The sequence below is a fragment of the Hyla sarda genome, chromosome 1 (assembly GCF_029499605.1).
Source record: "Hyla sarda isolate aHylSar1 chromosome 1, aHylSar1.hap1, whole genome shotgun sequence".
Classification (NCBI taxonomy): domain Eukaryota; kingdom Metazoa; phylum Chordata; class Amphibia; order Anura; family Hylidae; genus Hyla; species Hyla sarda.
Window position 1 is genome coordinate 561,671,828 of NC_079189.1, and position 15,937 is coordinate 561,687,764.

Below are 15,937 nucleotides of genomic sequence, written 5' to 3' on the forward strand. Positions count from 1 at the left end.
AGTCAATGACTTTGCCGAGACTATTGAAACTGTAACCTGACCTTCGGTAAAGTGTACAATCTTAATGTGGTGAAGGGGCAGAAAGCCACATAAGACTCCAGGCAAGGAGTGAAGGTTTGCTGAGCTGTAAATGGCTGACACTTAGCTAAAAAGCTAAATACAACCTTTTATATGTCTCTTCCCCTGAGAGTTGTTAGTGTGATTTAACATCTTATCAACTACTAAAAGGAAGCGACTTACAATATAATGACATCTTTATGTTGTACATAGAGGTGTGATCAAAAAGATATTAACATAAAGCCAACAAGGGAAGGCATATAAGGTGCTAAACCTAGAACTGTTTTACTGCTTCAAATCAATAAAGGAGAGCACCAGAAATGCGTGCAATGGCTCAAAAGAGCATGACTGCCGGCAATATACATAACAGGTATCTGCCCTGGATATAATGCTGGGTACTCTGGGTATTCATTATAGGACAGGTTCACCTACACATGCATTGGGCATGACAGTCGCTCAGTGGTTAATACTATTGTTGGGTTCAAATTCCACCAATGATATGACAGAGTTTGTATGTTCTCCCTGTATTTTTGTGGGCTTAATCTCTCCCACACTCCAAAAACATACTAGTAGGTGAATTTAAATTGTAAGGCCCAATGGGGACAAGGACCAAGTAAGTGAAGACTAACTATGTAGGATGTTTAATATGTGGGTGCTATAAAAATAAAGGAATTTTTATCAGTTTTCTGGGCTTATTTGTTTCTGTTCTTTATATAGTGCCAACATATTCCACAGCCCTGTACAGAGAATGGCTGAGCTTACATCAATCTTTATCTAGTCACAGCCTAGTCATAGCTCATGAAGTGTGGGAAGAAACCACAGTAGCAATAGAAATTAGAAATGTGTGAATTGATTTGAAACTAATATTTCTTTCTGAATTTCCATCCAAAATAAGTATTGCATCTTTTGGGTAGTTGCATCTTTGCGCCTATAGGAGCAGGGATGCTTGTCAAAGACAAGAGTCCCTGCTCCTGTACACTAAGCAGCCTGGAGGTAAACAGCAATGCAGTATGAAGTACTTTTTATGTTCACTATATTTATGCAGTTGAACGCTTTGCACTAAGCCAAGCGACTGTGTACAGCTGCTCATTGTACTATTTTGTACATGCTTTTTGTGTTGCAGTATGCTGAAGTAATATGTCTCGTAAGGCAGCAGGATACTTTAAAATACATTTCGGAATCCAATTTGGAATTGAATTCAACAGCTGACTAGACCAAATCAGACCCCAAAGATTTTGGAAAATGAGCTCTTCTTCTAAACATATGCAAGCATGGGAAGAACATACAAACCCCATGCAGAATTTGTCCTCGTTCTAACTCAAACCCAGGACACCATTAGAAGAACATACAAACTCCATGAAGATGTATACAGCTGTCTGCTGCTAACAGCAGGTATGTATGCCCTTTCTTTTTGTTGCTTGTTTTTGTTGGGTTTTATTTTCTATAATAGACTGCTATACCTTTATTGACCTGTAGAGGCAGCAAAAAAAAAAAAAAAAAGTCAGGTATAATCATAAAGCAAAGTTTCCAATCAGGTTCTAGCTGATCACTAACGATGTTAATTGGCGCTCCTAAAAAATGGTTGAATGGCTACATGTCCCACAGTATGGTTGTGTTTTGTCTTGGTGTCCCTAATATGTCTTCCTTATACAAGCATTACACCATGCATGAAGGACGTACCATAGAGGTGCGCTAAATCCCCTTGTATGTAATTCATTTTCTAAGCCACTAACCATGGCCCTTGGATGTCTTTCTCCTCTACATTGATCATTTTCACAGTTTCTTTTCGACACTTTCCTGGTCTGATTGGCGCGGTTGGCACAGAGCATGACATAGCAGTGCTTTCTGAAGACAGGTTAGCAATGTCTCTTAAGGTTTAGGAAGCCTCGCTGTCTACAAATGAGTAAATTGGAGATGTATGAAGGCAGAAAGAAGAAGATATTTCATCACACGGCTTGTGCCGCGCGGTAGCTGAAACATGGCCCTGTGGACCAGCTACCCGTAGACTGCCTGTGACAGATGTATTTTCATACTCTACTGCAGACAATTTCTACTGAAGAATAAATCAATGGAAATATTCACAGAGAATTTTGTGAAACACATTGGCTTTTTTACCCTGGGAAAATATATTTGTCCTTCCCATTATATTTTATATGTTGTTGTATATGGGGACAATTAATGTGCATGAGTGATATATAAGATGACAAAGGCGTAAGCCAGAGATGAACTTAATGGTTATGATTGTAAGGATTACATGTTAGAAAATCGATTTATCCATTTATCTATTTATCTATTATCTATCTATGACCTATCTATTCATATATCAATGATCTATAGCTCTCTATTCCATCTAACCTATGTATCTATCTATCTAGTTCATATCTATCTATCTATCTATCTATCTATCCATTATGACCAGTCTATTCAGTTAACTTTACCATCATAATGTACAACGTACAACATAAAAAATACTTCCTAATGGTTGCAATAAAATGTCATAATCAGAATTACTACTTAAATAAAGTACATAAGCTCTTACTTTTCGGATCAACAGCAGAAATTACTGATGTGAAATAGCGCTTGGTGACAGTGTACAGATAGCAGTGTTATGAATCACAGACATATTGTCCTCTACAGGCTGCAAATTCATTAATCTGCCGAGTAACAGGTGAAGAACATGCTGGACAGGAAGACGGTGCGGATGAAAATCTGTTCCCGGTAATTGCCTATCACATATTAACTCCGGCACCAGAGGAGGAACTTTACAGAACAAACATCTGGATTGCTTTTAGGGTAATCTGTTTTTTACCCTTTTGCCTTTCTGGCCTATCCTTTCCACTTTTAACTGTTTGTAATTAGAGCAGCTAATAATTCTGTTGCTCTTACTGCATACGATATACAACCCTCTCTAGGCATTAACATATTGGAGGTTTAAGGCTTAAAATCTAGAAATAAATTAACCCGCTCAAGGACACCTCTTTCTGTGTCCCCATCTCATTTTAGAAGTTTACACTGTTCATAGCTCTTTTAGTGTAGAAATCCTATTTATAAGGTGGAGCAACACACCAGCTTTGGGGCCCTTGCAATGCTTATCCACCCTCTGCCATCCTTTGACCCTGTTTCTAAATGCAGTTAAAGGAGTATTTCGCCCCTAGACATCTTATCCCGTATCTAAAGGATAGGGGAAAAGATGTCTGATCGCGGGGATCCCGCTGCTGGGCAGCAACCCCATTCCATGCAGCACCCGCTCCATGCAGCACCCCCATTTTTCAGCTGCACAGAGCGACGATCAGTCTGTGGCTGATGATGGGCGATGCAGGGGACAGAGTATCGTGACGTCATGGCTCCGTTTCATCGTGACGTCACGCCCTGCCCCCTCCCATAGACTTGCACTGAGAGGGCAGAGCCGTGACGTCACCATACTCTCTCCCCTGCATCGCCTGTCATCAGCCATAGAGCGATCCTCACTCTGTGCAGCTGAGAAACGGGGATGCTGCAGGAGAGATCACAGGGGTCCCCAGTGGCAGGACCCCCGTGATCAGACATTTTATTCCCTATACTTTGGAAAGGGGAAAAGATGTCTAGGGGCAGAGTACCCCTTTAAGCTGGACATCTAACACCATTTGAGATATGTCCAGCTAAGAATAAAGGTAAGGATATATCTATAGGTTGATTGAGCTTAAACCAAAACAAGTCCTTACACCAGACGACCACTGACCTGTGGCTAGAAAGACCAAAAAAACTTTGAGAAACTCCCCTCCATGAACACAATTTTGCTGAATTCATTATTCCAATGGAGGAGAAAGAGGATGACTCTTCTAGACATCTTCTAGACATGTTCCTGCACTAGTTATTTTGTGCATTGAGACTATTGTACGAATAACTCCTCACATTTGCTCACAGGTCTCTAAGAAAAGAGATGTTTTCTCTACACTTTGCTCTAGATTGACATTTAACTCTTCCCTGTAATGCAGTTACAGTGTTGATGGGCATGCATTGACATCATAAGATCACTGTTCCCCACAGCGAGGAAGAGGTATAAAGAAGTTCACTTGAGGACACCATAGGATTTTCATGCACACCTATGCTATTTGCATTACTGGGTATCATGGGTGACCAATTGTCCCCCTATGTTATTCAATAAATAAATGTAATAATTCAAAAACATTCACTTTAATTAAAGGGGTACTCCGCCTCTAGACATCTTATCCCTTATGCAAAGGATAGTGGATAAGATGTCTGATCGCAGAGGTCCTGCCGTTGGCGACCCCCACGATCTCCCTGCTGTACCTGGCATTCGTTTAGAGGGTTGAGTACAGCGCAGGAGGCTCATGACATCACAGGCAGGCCATGCTCATGACGTCTCAAGCCTCCACCCTGCATCATAAGATGTCTGGGATGGAGTACCCCTTTAAACCTCATTAGATTATGTCATATGAAATTTCCATATTTATTCTCTTTCGTCTACCACTACAGAACCTTTTCTATTAATACCTCTTATTATTGGTTTTGATGTTCCTCAGCTGTACAGCAAGTGACAGCTGTATAAGAAAACAAGCTTTTCTCTGCTTTGGCGTTAAGTTCCTTGTTGGCTACATGCAACAGTTTAAGAAGCTTTTAAGTGCTTTTCGCATCTTATTTGGGAAGTGCTTTGATGGCAATGAGTGTGACCTTAATGTGTGTATCTCCTGCCTCTTGTTCCCAGGTGCCTACATCTCCTGACAGCTCAAGCACTTATACACTTTAGACTTTGGGACCATCCACACAGATGGAACCACTTAACGGAAAGTGAAGATATCTTTTGTACTTAGCTTTCATATAAGGATTTCTATGTCTCCATGGTGATTGCCTAAAGAAGGCTACCAGATTTTGGAAAGACAATACATATAAGAATAGGTTGACAGCAGGAGAAATCATTGTTGGCTCCTAATATACTTAACTTGGCAATAAATATTAACATTTCAGGTTGAGAGTGCATTGAACCAGGATATATTGGACATCCTACATGATGAGTATAACCAATAAAGTTTTTCCATTGGAGGTTCCATCAAAGGTCAAACCAGTATTGGACCACCAATACCCAAGCAAATGTTCTGAACAAGAACAACTTTTTGACAGTCCAATGGATCTATTTTGTTCTTTTGATGGGCAAGGCTCAAATTGCTTTCCAGGTAGAAATTCAAACCAAACTACGTAACAATTCTCACCAGACCATGGTACATTTAGATTATATAGAGATACATTCTTCCATATCTTTCCTCCTGGCTTGATATATCCTCAGGTGAGAGATGTGAGATGACCAGCTCTGAGAACCAAACATGATTGTGCAATACTCTGCCTGGAGTTTTTTTTATTCTATATTTGTCTTTTTGTAATCACTTAGTGGTTGTAACATGAACTGCGGTCTATCAAGTGTTTTGCTAGTGGGTAACAATATACAATTAACTTTGTGAGAAATTAGAATCCTGATTTATTTATTTATAAGATGGCCCCATTACAATCAAAGGGGAAGATAAAATCTACACAGTTTGCACACCAAATCTGCTCCAACATCTGTCCGGATTTTTAAGTGGATTTTACACAGATGTTGTTTCCACAACTCATCCATCTAATGTGCATTTACCCTAAGAGAAAGGATGTAAAGATGAATGTCCAACATCTAACACAACTTTATAACTTACTAGCTGAGTACCCGGCGTTGCCCGGTTTTTCCTTCCTAATCCTTGTTGGGGAGAAAAATAAACAAAGTAGGAAGCTTTTGACTTCATAGCCCGTCCTCATATATTGTTGTCATATCCCAACCCCATATCCCGTCTTCATATCTCAACCCCATATCCGTCCTCATATCCTGTCCTCATATCCTGTCATCATATCTCGACCTCATATCCTGACCTCATATCCCATCCTCATATCTCGACCTCATATCCCAACCTCATATCCCATCCTCATATCCCTACCTCATATCCCATCCTCATATTCCGTCCTCACATCCTGACCTTATATCCCGTCCTCATATCACGTCATTATGTCCCATCCTCATATCCTGTCCTCAGGTGGGACTGATTTGTAACGAAAATATTGTAAGCTGAAAATAGAAAGGGATGTGGCTTTGTGGGACTGGGCATGACTTGCAGGACAGATCAATGCACAAAAAGGGTAGAAAATAAAAGGATTGGGACTTAAACAGTGGGCGTGTATTTGTGAGATGAGGGGGGGGGGGGGTTGCAAGCCGGACTGACACATTCACCAGGAGATGCAGAGCAGAGCTCTGGAGTAAGGTACTGGAAGTCCCATATACTTGCATGGGACTTGAAACAATAAAACATCTTTTATATGAGGGTGTAGGTAAAGGTTAATTTAACTATCATTTCTTTTTGTTTGACATATAAGTAATATATGTACCAGGTATTATTAAAATATCTCCAGCCGTACGGAAGTTATGTTGGAACAGACATTTCCCATTGATTTGCATGGGACTTTAAACAAAAGCCCAGCCCCGCACAAATGAGGGTAGTTAAGGGCTAAATTAACTATCCTATATTTTAAGTTGACATATAAGTAACATGTGACCAAGTATTATGGAAATAACTCCTGCCGTTTGGAAGTTATGCAGTAACATGTATTTCCCCTAGACTTGTATAGGACTTTAAACCAAAACCCCGCCCCTTGCAAATGGGGTGGGTAAGGGTTAAATCACCTATACTATGTTTGTTGTTTACACATAAGTAACATGTGTGCCAAGTTTCATGTTAATATCTTCAGCCGTTTGGATGTGATGCTAGAACATACACACATACATACACACACACACACACACATTGAGTTATATATATATATATATATATATATATATATATATATATATTTATAGATTAAGAGATTTTACCATAGATGTCCACCACAAGGAAATAATTATACCGCTGTACAAATCACTAGTCAGACCACACATAGAATACTGTGTACAGTACTGGTCAGACTACACATGGAATACTGTGTACAGTACTGGTCAGACCACACATGGAATACTGTGTACAGTACTGGGCACCAGTGTACAAGAAAGATATAGTGGAGCTGGAGAGGGTTCAAAGACGGGCAACCAGAGTAATATAGGGAATGGGAGGACTACAGTACCCAGAATGGTGCCCAGAACTATGTTACCATGTTACACCAACCAAAGTCTATTATAAGTTACTTGGAGCAAGGAAAGCAATGGAGGCTTCCATCATGGTGGCAGCGGGGGACTTTTTTTAGATCTACTGTTTAGTATGTTCTGGCCCTGATAACATGATTAAGAATAAGTTACATAAGGCTTTCCCCAAGGCTTGTGGCTCAGACACAATAACCAGTTTTGAACCATGTATCCATGTAACCATGTATACTGACCTCGAGAAGACAACTTCTAATATAACTACCGCACAACCTGTATCCAATATCAGTACAACAGAGGAATGCCCCAATGACACGTCTATGGTCATACACTCTATGAATATTGATATCCAATAGGTGCCATAAAGAGCATGTCCAGTTTAAAAGGCCTTAATAAAAACATTTCTCTATCTGCACTGTGTAGTTAGACTCCTGCATTCATTCTCTGCATGGCTGCCCCGCACTGCCAGCCTCAGCCTTGGAAGTAGTCACAGCATCAATTCATTTAGTGAAAAAGTATAAATGATGACACGGCTTTGTAATTCTCCAAGTAGTGTAAGCAGCGGAAAGGCACGGAGGCGCGTTTCTTTATATACAGTGTATATTCAGCTGGCCGCTCGCTTCACTGCATTGTAAAACAAGCTGCAAATGAGTTGGCATGAAACATGAAAACTATCAATAGACAGTATAATCAGGAATGAAAGCGAAATTTACATACATACATTACATATTCATAAATTCACTGCATACACTGAGGGTGTACGACAAGTCTATAACCAATATATGAACTAAGACAGACTGCACTGCCATTCTATCTAACTTCTATATACTATCTATATCCTATCTATCTATCTATATCCTATCTATCTATCTATCTATATCCTATCTATCTATCTATCTATCTATCTATCTATCTAGAAATTGGAAATATCCGCAGCACACTGAGTAGTAAAATTCAAAAAAGTTTTATTCCATCACAGTGGGGGTGTCCAGAACAACGTTTCAACCAGCTCCCTGGTCTTTTTCAAGCTCAGTATACAATGTGCACAACACAAAATTTATAGGGGTACTAATCAAGTACCAAGATAAGTGTCAATCAAAACATAACATCAAATACAGTATAGAAAAGAATCACTCACAAAATTATGATCAAATACATCATACAAAAATAGTGAAAATATGCAAATCAATCCATCATTATTTCAAAAGTGTACATAAATACTGTGCTATGTGCACCAATACCTTAATAGGTATCTGATTATATAAATCAGACACCTGTGTAAAAATTAAAAACAAAGCAGTTGCTAAGGGAAGCTCACTCACCCGGACAAACTCTGGCTTGTAAACAAAGAAACTGCGCGTGCGCGGCGGCCCAAGATACCTATTAAGGTATTGGTGCACATAGCACAGTATTTATGTACACTTTTGAAATAATGATGGATTGATTTGCATATTTTCACTATTTTTGTATGATGTATTTGATCATAATTTTGTGAGTGATTCTTTTCTATACTGTATTTGATGTTATGTTTTGATTGACACTTATCTTGGTACTTGATTAGTACCCCTATAAATTTTGTGTTGTGCACATTGTATACTGAGCTTGAAAAAGACCAGGGAGCTGGTTGAAACGTTGTTCTGGACACCCCCACTGTGATGGAATAAAACTTTTTTGAATTTTACTACTCAGTGTGCTGCGGATATTTCCAATTTCTGCTTATACATGGATCCCTGACCCGGGTCTGGACTCTGCGTGCACCGAATTTCTCTTTTTTTGGGTGCTGCTCTCCTTCTACTATATATCTATCTATTTATCTATCTATATCCCATCTATCTATCTATCTATCTATATCCTATCTATCTATCTATCTATCTATCTATATCCCATCTATCTATCTATCACATATCTATCTATCTATTTCTCAAATATCTATCTATCTATCTATCTCATATCTATTCATTTATCTATCTGTCTATCTCTCAAGTATCTATCTATCTATATTATATCTATTTATGTATCTCTCAAATATCTATCTATCTATCTCATATCTATCTATCTCATATCTATCTCATATCTATCTATCTGTCTCTCAAATATCTATCTCTCAAATATCTATCTATCTATTTCTCAAATATCTATCTATCTCATATCTATCTATCTATCTATCTTCTATCTATTTATTTATCTATCTATCTCTCAAATATCTATCTATCTCATATCTATCTATCTCATATGTATCTATCTATTCATCTATCTAGCTATATATTTCTCAAATATCTATCTATCACATATCTATCTATATATCTATCTATCTCTCAAATATCTATCTATCTATCTATCTATCTATCTATCTATGTATCTATCTATCTCATTTCTATTTATTTATCTATCTGTCTATCTCTCAAGTATCTATCTTCTATCTATTTATCTATCTCTCAAATATCTATCTATCTCATATCTATCTATCTATCTATCTATCTATCCCATATCTATCTCATATCTATCTATCTGTCTCTCAAATATCTATCTCTCAAATATCTATCTATCTATCTATTTCTCAAATATCTATCTATCTATCTCATATCTATCTATCTATCTATCTATCTATCTATCTGTATATCTCTCAAATATATATCTATCTTCTATTTATTTCTCTATCTCTCAAATATCTATCTATCTCATATCTATCTATCTATCTCATATCTATCTATCTCTTATCTATCTATCTATCCATCAATTTCATATCTATCTCATATCTATCTATCTCATATCTATCTATCTATCTATCTATCTCATATCTATCTATCTATCTTTCTATCTATCTATCTCATATCTATCTATCTCATATCTATCTATCTATCTATCTATCTATTTCATATATATCTATCTATCTTTCTATCTATCTATCTCATATCTATCTATCTCATATCTATCTATCTATCTTTAACCAGCAAAGTCTGTTTAAGTCTGTCTTTTAAGTGTACATAGACAAATCCATTGAGCTCAATATTTGACAGAGGCCTAAAAAATGATATATTGCTTCTATACAGGTATAATTAGGTTTGATATATGAAATAGCACAGACATGTGCTCTATTCAATAGGGCAGTATCCAAAAAAGTATACAATGCAGCATGTCTAAAAAATACTGTGTATACTGTACATTAGGAAATCCACCACCAATATACCCTCAATGGACAGTGCAATGTGATATAACCGACCCCCATCCCATTACAATGTATCACATTTAGGATTTATTCTATGAAATCACTGAACACCTTTACTGTTGTGTTAGTTCCAGACCAGACTCATATAATTTTCCCAATAAACATTACGTCTGTGCAGGTTATTTATATTTTCCAGCCTATGTCAGTGTAAATAGCTTTCAATTATGCAGCAATTCAGGGGAAAAAAATAATAAAAAATAAAGTTATGATCTCTCACAAATGGCTGACACTGTGAACTATATTTGAACTGATTCAATTTTACTACTAATCGCTGAAAGAATGTGGCGGCTTCGGCTTTTACTGCATTTTTTTTTTTTTTTTACCCAACAAGAAACAAAGAGAAAAGCAAAAAATATTTTTCTCTCATACAATGTTAGCTTTTATATATATATATATATATATATATATATATATATATATATATATATATATATGAGAAAAAATACATGTAAAAGAATGAAAATGTCTACAAATGACTATTGTCACTTTAGTCAAGTAAATAGGTCGTCGCACAGATTGTTGAGGGGTTCTGGGGTGCTTTATAGTACAGGAGCCAGCATTTACTTCATTTGATTTGATTTATTTATTTTGTGTGTCTGTGTGTGTGTGTGTGGGGGGGGGGGGGGGGGTTCAAAGGTTGCTTTCAATGGATTATGGCGCCAGTAGAAGACGTAACCCCCAGATGTGTCTAACCTAACCGTTCCATGAATTTTGTTTACTACTCCAGTGTCCAAAGAAGACAAACATTTGGTGCATTATTGATATATGTTAGGAAAACTTGTAACAAGCTGCAATTCACATGCAAACCACTGGGGGACGAAGTATTGCAAATTTATGTTTTTATTTATATATATTTTTTTATTATATTTTTTTTTATTCATTTATTGTTATTCATCTCCTATCTCACATCTTAAGATATTTTGAGACAAGAGAAAAAATAAGGAAGGACACATCTGTAGGTTGACACAGCGAACAAACTTGGTGACAACTGTGGGCACCTTTTGTGCTCCATTCATCATGCTGCCTGAAAGAAAACAGAACTTATTCTACATTCTGAATAATCTCCAATTTAATGGAAATGTTCATGGCTCCCATTTGTCATTTGGGTGATCTGGGTAGTGGACATGTCCAAATACCTGACATCCTCGTTCTATTATTTGAGCACCATTTTTTTTTATACTGTAAAGACTGACCACAACTTAGGCTCTGTTGACATCACAATTGTGTCCTCTGTGTCACATACACATCAACAATCTGTCAAAATGGGATGCCAATGTACATGAGAAAGGACAGACATAGGCCCCATTGACTTAAATGGCCGGAACATAGTCAGCTAGTGACTACAGTCGGGTCATCCGGAACTGATTCAGACTCAGAGGCATGGTGTGCTTTTGAGTCCAAGTACAAACATGTATACATTTGAGAAATTAACCAAACTTAGTCACTAGCTGTCTAGATTAGGGACAGTAAAGTCAATGGGGCCCATGTGTGTATATATCAGCATCTCATTTTGACAGGTTGATGATGTCTATGTGCCATGCAGGACACAATTGTGATGTAAACAAGGCCTCACACAAAGGAGAGTACACATAAATAATAAATAGTCTCATTCCTAACTTGCAAACTCAGACCCATCAAGGCATGTCCCTCACTCTATATTATCCTATTAGCTATACTTATCTATTTTTCTAGTATCATGGAATGGAGTAGGCATGAACAGTTGAAACATAATGGACCTTCCATTGTGTTTCTGTTTTCCACATGTACTCCGTTACAAGTTATTAGAGAACAAGTAATGATTTCTCAGACCCAGTCAACCAAATATACCCTCACTAGTACCCTCTTTAGTATCTGCAACACCTCCTACATCACAAACCCCAGTTTGGAACACCTTTCTTGATATCCTCCAAATGTTAGCCAAAAGAAAGATATAGCAAAGGTGTAGTTCATCACGGGCCATCATTTTATCGCAATAAGATATTTATGTAGCTCTACATGAGACAACAAGAATAAGAGCATGTCTCTGTCATATATGGGCAGGGAACAGTGAAGCCCTAACTCACCCACAGCCACTATCCCTTTCTATTGCCTATCCGCCCTAAGTGACAGATCGACAACCACAATGACAAACCCTCCCTGCTAAGTGCTGGGGAAGCATTGTCAAAATAATAAAATACAAAAACAGTATGAGTTGATGAACAGCTGGGGCCACATAAACAGAGATACACTAAGACACACATGGTCAAATCAATGTCAGTGTAGCCAAGTTTGGTACCAGGAGATAGCGGAGTACAGGAACAGGAGAGCAAGAGAAGAGTCAAGGGAAAAGCCAAAGATCAATATACAAGCAGGAATCCAAAAAGCAGGAGGTGTCAGCTAAGGTATAGCCTTTCACAGACATTGAACTGATCACTGCTCCTAGCTTATATGGGAAGGTGATCAGGGATAAACGTTCCTGATAGGTATCAGAGCTGAGAACCACACCCAGATGACACAGGTGAGCTCCAAGCAGCTCCAGCCCAACTAGAGTCATTTAACTCTTCGTGTTTGGCCAGAGCCAAACATTACAGTCTCAGAATGCAATCTTGGAAAGCCAAATACCAGATTGTTGTTCAGTGTAGGGAAGAAAAATCAGCTATATGGCCCATTCCACCAGTCAGATAGTGTTAGATAAATATCACAAGAATGTTTTATTGTAGAACCTTCAATAGGTGTACTGGCATGCTTACACACCAGTACACCTGATGAAGGTTCTACAATAACAAATTCTTGTGATGTTATCCATCACTATCTGACTGGTGGATTCCACCATATAGTCAGCTTTTCTTCCCTTCCTTGGACAACTGCACCATACAGCGGACGTGGTTCTCCGTGCCGACACCATGAAGGCTGCACCACCTATACTCTCTGCTTGCATAGTGGTTGCGTCTGTAGGTGAGCAGACCCCCCCCCCCCAAGAGAGTCTCCATTTTATTAAACTTTTCCATTTATCAAATGCATTGCCCTATAAGGAGCTCTGCTTCCTTTTGTCTATAGACTAGGTCATGGCAGAATTATGAAGAGGTTTGTCAGAACTCATGGAGATCGAGCTGAGTTTAGTCGTTCCCTCTTCCCATCGTAATGCTGCTGGAAATTCACGCTGAGCAGATGATGGCCATAAAGTCTTCTACCACTAAACAGTATATACTGCCCAATCAACGGCAAGATAGAAATCCATCAGGAAGTCACATCTGGTTCGCCAGTCGACATCTGAGTGTTGTGCAGTGTATAGTACACTAGATGCTTAACACCCATCTGTTTGCATTTATTTTTTTTATTTTTTTTCCCTTTGTCCGCTTTTCTGCATTTTGCTTCTCAAGCTGAAGGGTATTAAGATTGGATGAGGTTACTGAGTTGTTAAGCAGAAAGTCAGAAAGATGGATGAAGATATTTCGCAGTGGGCAATACCCAGGAGGACAAGGCTGCCAAATGAGAACAGGGGATCTCTGTTTTACAGAAAGTAGTTTGCAATCATGTGTATTTTTTATTTTTTTGCTTGCCAAGGTTCTTGTTGCTGTGCAGTGGGTACCACTTAACTGCATTTTATGAGGCCTCAGCAGAGGTCAGCAATTACACCGAACCCATGCTTGACATTAGCACAAAAAATCGGCTTGTCCTCGTCTAATCTGTCATTTTGTACGGCGCAGCAGCCCCCACCTGCTAATCCGATTCCTGGGTTCTGTTGCAAAGGGGATGATGATTCTTGTTGACAAATGGATCTCTTGAGAGATCTTTTCTATCAGATTCATGGCGGACAAGTACCAGCACAGCAGAAAAAATGGCATGATGCTAGAAAACCTGGCACAAGCCCTCATCAGCGTCAGTTACTCACATTCTCGCGCCTTAGCCCTCTAACTCTCAATGTCAAGGCTCAATGTTGCAAAGTTAGTTTGCTGCATCAACCATTATTGTTACAATGCTTTAATTACATAAAGACGTCTTTAGTGATGTTGTACGCAGATCTGAAGGACATACTGTACAGTATAACTTGGCATGAAAGACAAAACCATATTTTGGACTGGGCAGTTAGGATGTAACTGAGCTTTGAAAACGATGAAAAACAACAGTTCTTACTGATTTCTATACTCTTTTTATTTTACTGCTTTTTATTTCACTACCCCGATTTGAAGTGAACATCCTCCAAACCTAGCCCAAATTTGCTGACCACAGTCAGGTCCTTAAGAAGTCTACATCATCTACGATATTTCAAGAAAGAACGTAAAGGCATCGTAAGGAAAACTAGAAGTGATACTCCCTCTTCCTGTCATGGTTCATAGGGTTCATGTCATTACAACACCTAACCTATAGAGGGCATGTTGTCTTGTCTCCTCTTTCACCCCTAGTTCATAACTCTCTTCAATCTTCTTGTTTCAGCTATAACAGACTGGTTCACACTTTCTATTTTTTGTTTCTTTACCTTGTGAAACTGGAAACCCTATATGGTCTCACACTGCCAACTTGATCTGATCCACAATCTCTATGACCTTACTTCATTAGATCTCTATGGTTCTTATTTATTGATTTAATTTGTTATTTAAATACAATAATTCCGTTATGACAGCCTAAAAACCATTAGTTATTTATTTTCTAGTTCAAGCAAGCACACATAAATTGTGCCCAAGATAAGCATTCAATTGCTTGATGCTTTCTGTATGGAGATTCCTTCTTATCTCTCTAAGGTCCCTACATGAAGTAACATATGTGATGATCATCATAGCTGGCAGTTTTTTTTTTTAGACTTTGTGATCCTTTGTGAATACACATGTGAGTAATGGGACATCGTACAATAATTCCTACAATCGGGTTAGATGTTACATCTGTTACATGAGTTATAGGTTGTGAGAACTTAGCCTTTAAGAAAAAAGTTTCTTTATCTGAATATTTGTTGCATTGTTTCAAAATCTGACACTTCAATCTAAAAATACAAAATTTCCATTGCTAAAATGCTATAAATGACTAGGCTGGAAAACCCTGGGTCATTTAAGGCTCCGTTAACATTGTAATCAATAGAAACCAAGACCCAAGACTGGACAGCAATGGTGCCTGATGGACCCTGATGAGTTAATGGGTTCCACAATTTTGTTCATCTACAACAGACTCTGCAAACAGATGTGTACATAACCCAGATATGTCAACATGGTGTGAGCCAGTAACAGGAGTGGTGGTTGGGGATTGCTTTACTTCCCTTAGGTACCTGTTGTACATATGGACACCAGGTTCCTAAAAGCACATATCTAATCCAAGAGAGCTGGGTGAATTATGGTAATCCAGGAGATATCTAAATGCTTGGCAAGATTTAGCTTGTTAGGGACTTTTGCTGAGTCTTATTTTTGGGCCTGGATTTTATAGACCAGAGCAGCACAGGTTCTGAAGACAGCTTAATATGAACTTTAGGAATAGCTGAGAGTTAGTCTGCCTTGAGCGGATGTGAGAATCTTGACCTAGTATCATGAAGTCTGCTAGCCTCT

The 15,937-nt window shown here is 38.3% G+C and overlaps 1 protein-coding gene and 1 long non-coding RNA gene across 19 annotated transcripts in view; one reads left to right on the top strand and one right to left on the bottom strand.

Moving 5' to 3' along the window:
- Nucleotides 1–3,165, top strand: part of LOC130293815 (uncharacterized) — a 56,313-nt gene extending 53,148 nt beyond the window's left edge. For both annotated transcript variants that reach the window (XR_008848304.1, XR_008848305.1), the window contains 2 exons: nt 1,181–1,449; nt 2,695–3,165. This is a non-coding gene — a long non-coding RNA (uncharacterized LOC130293815). The remainder of the gene's footprint in view (nt 1–1,180; nt 1,450–2,694) is intronic.
- CELF4 (CUGBP Elav-like family member 4) overlaps nt 1–15,937 on the bottom strand; it is a 1,140,249-nt gene that overhangs the window by 798,733 nt on the left and 325,579 nt on the right. The window lies entirely within an intron of this gene.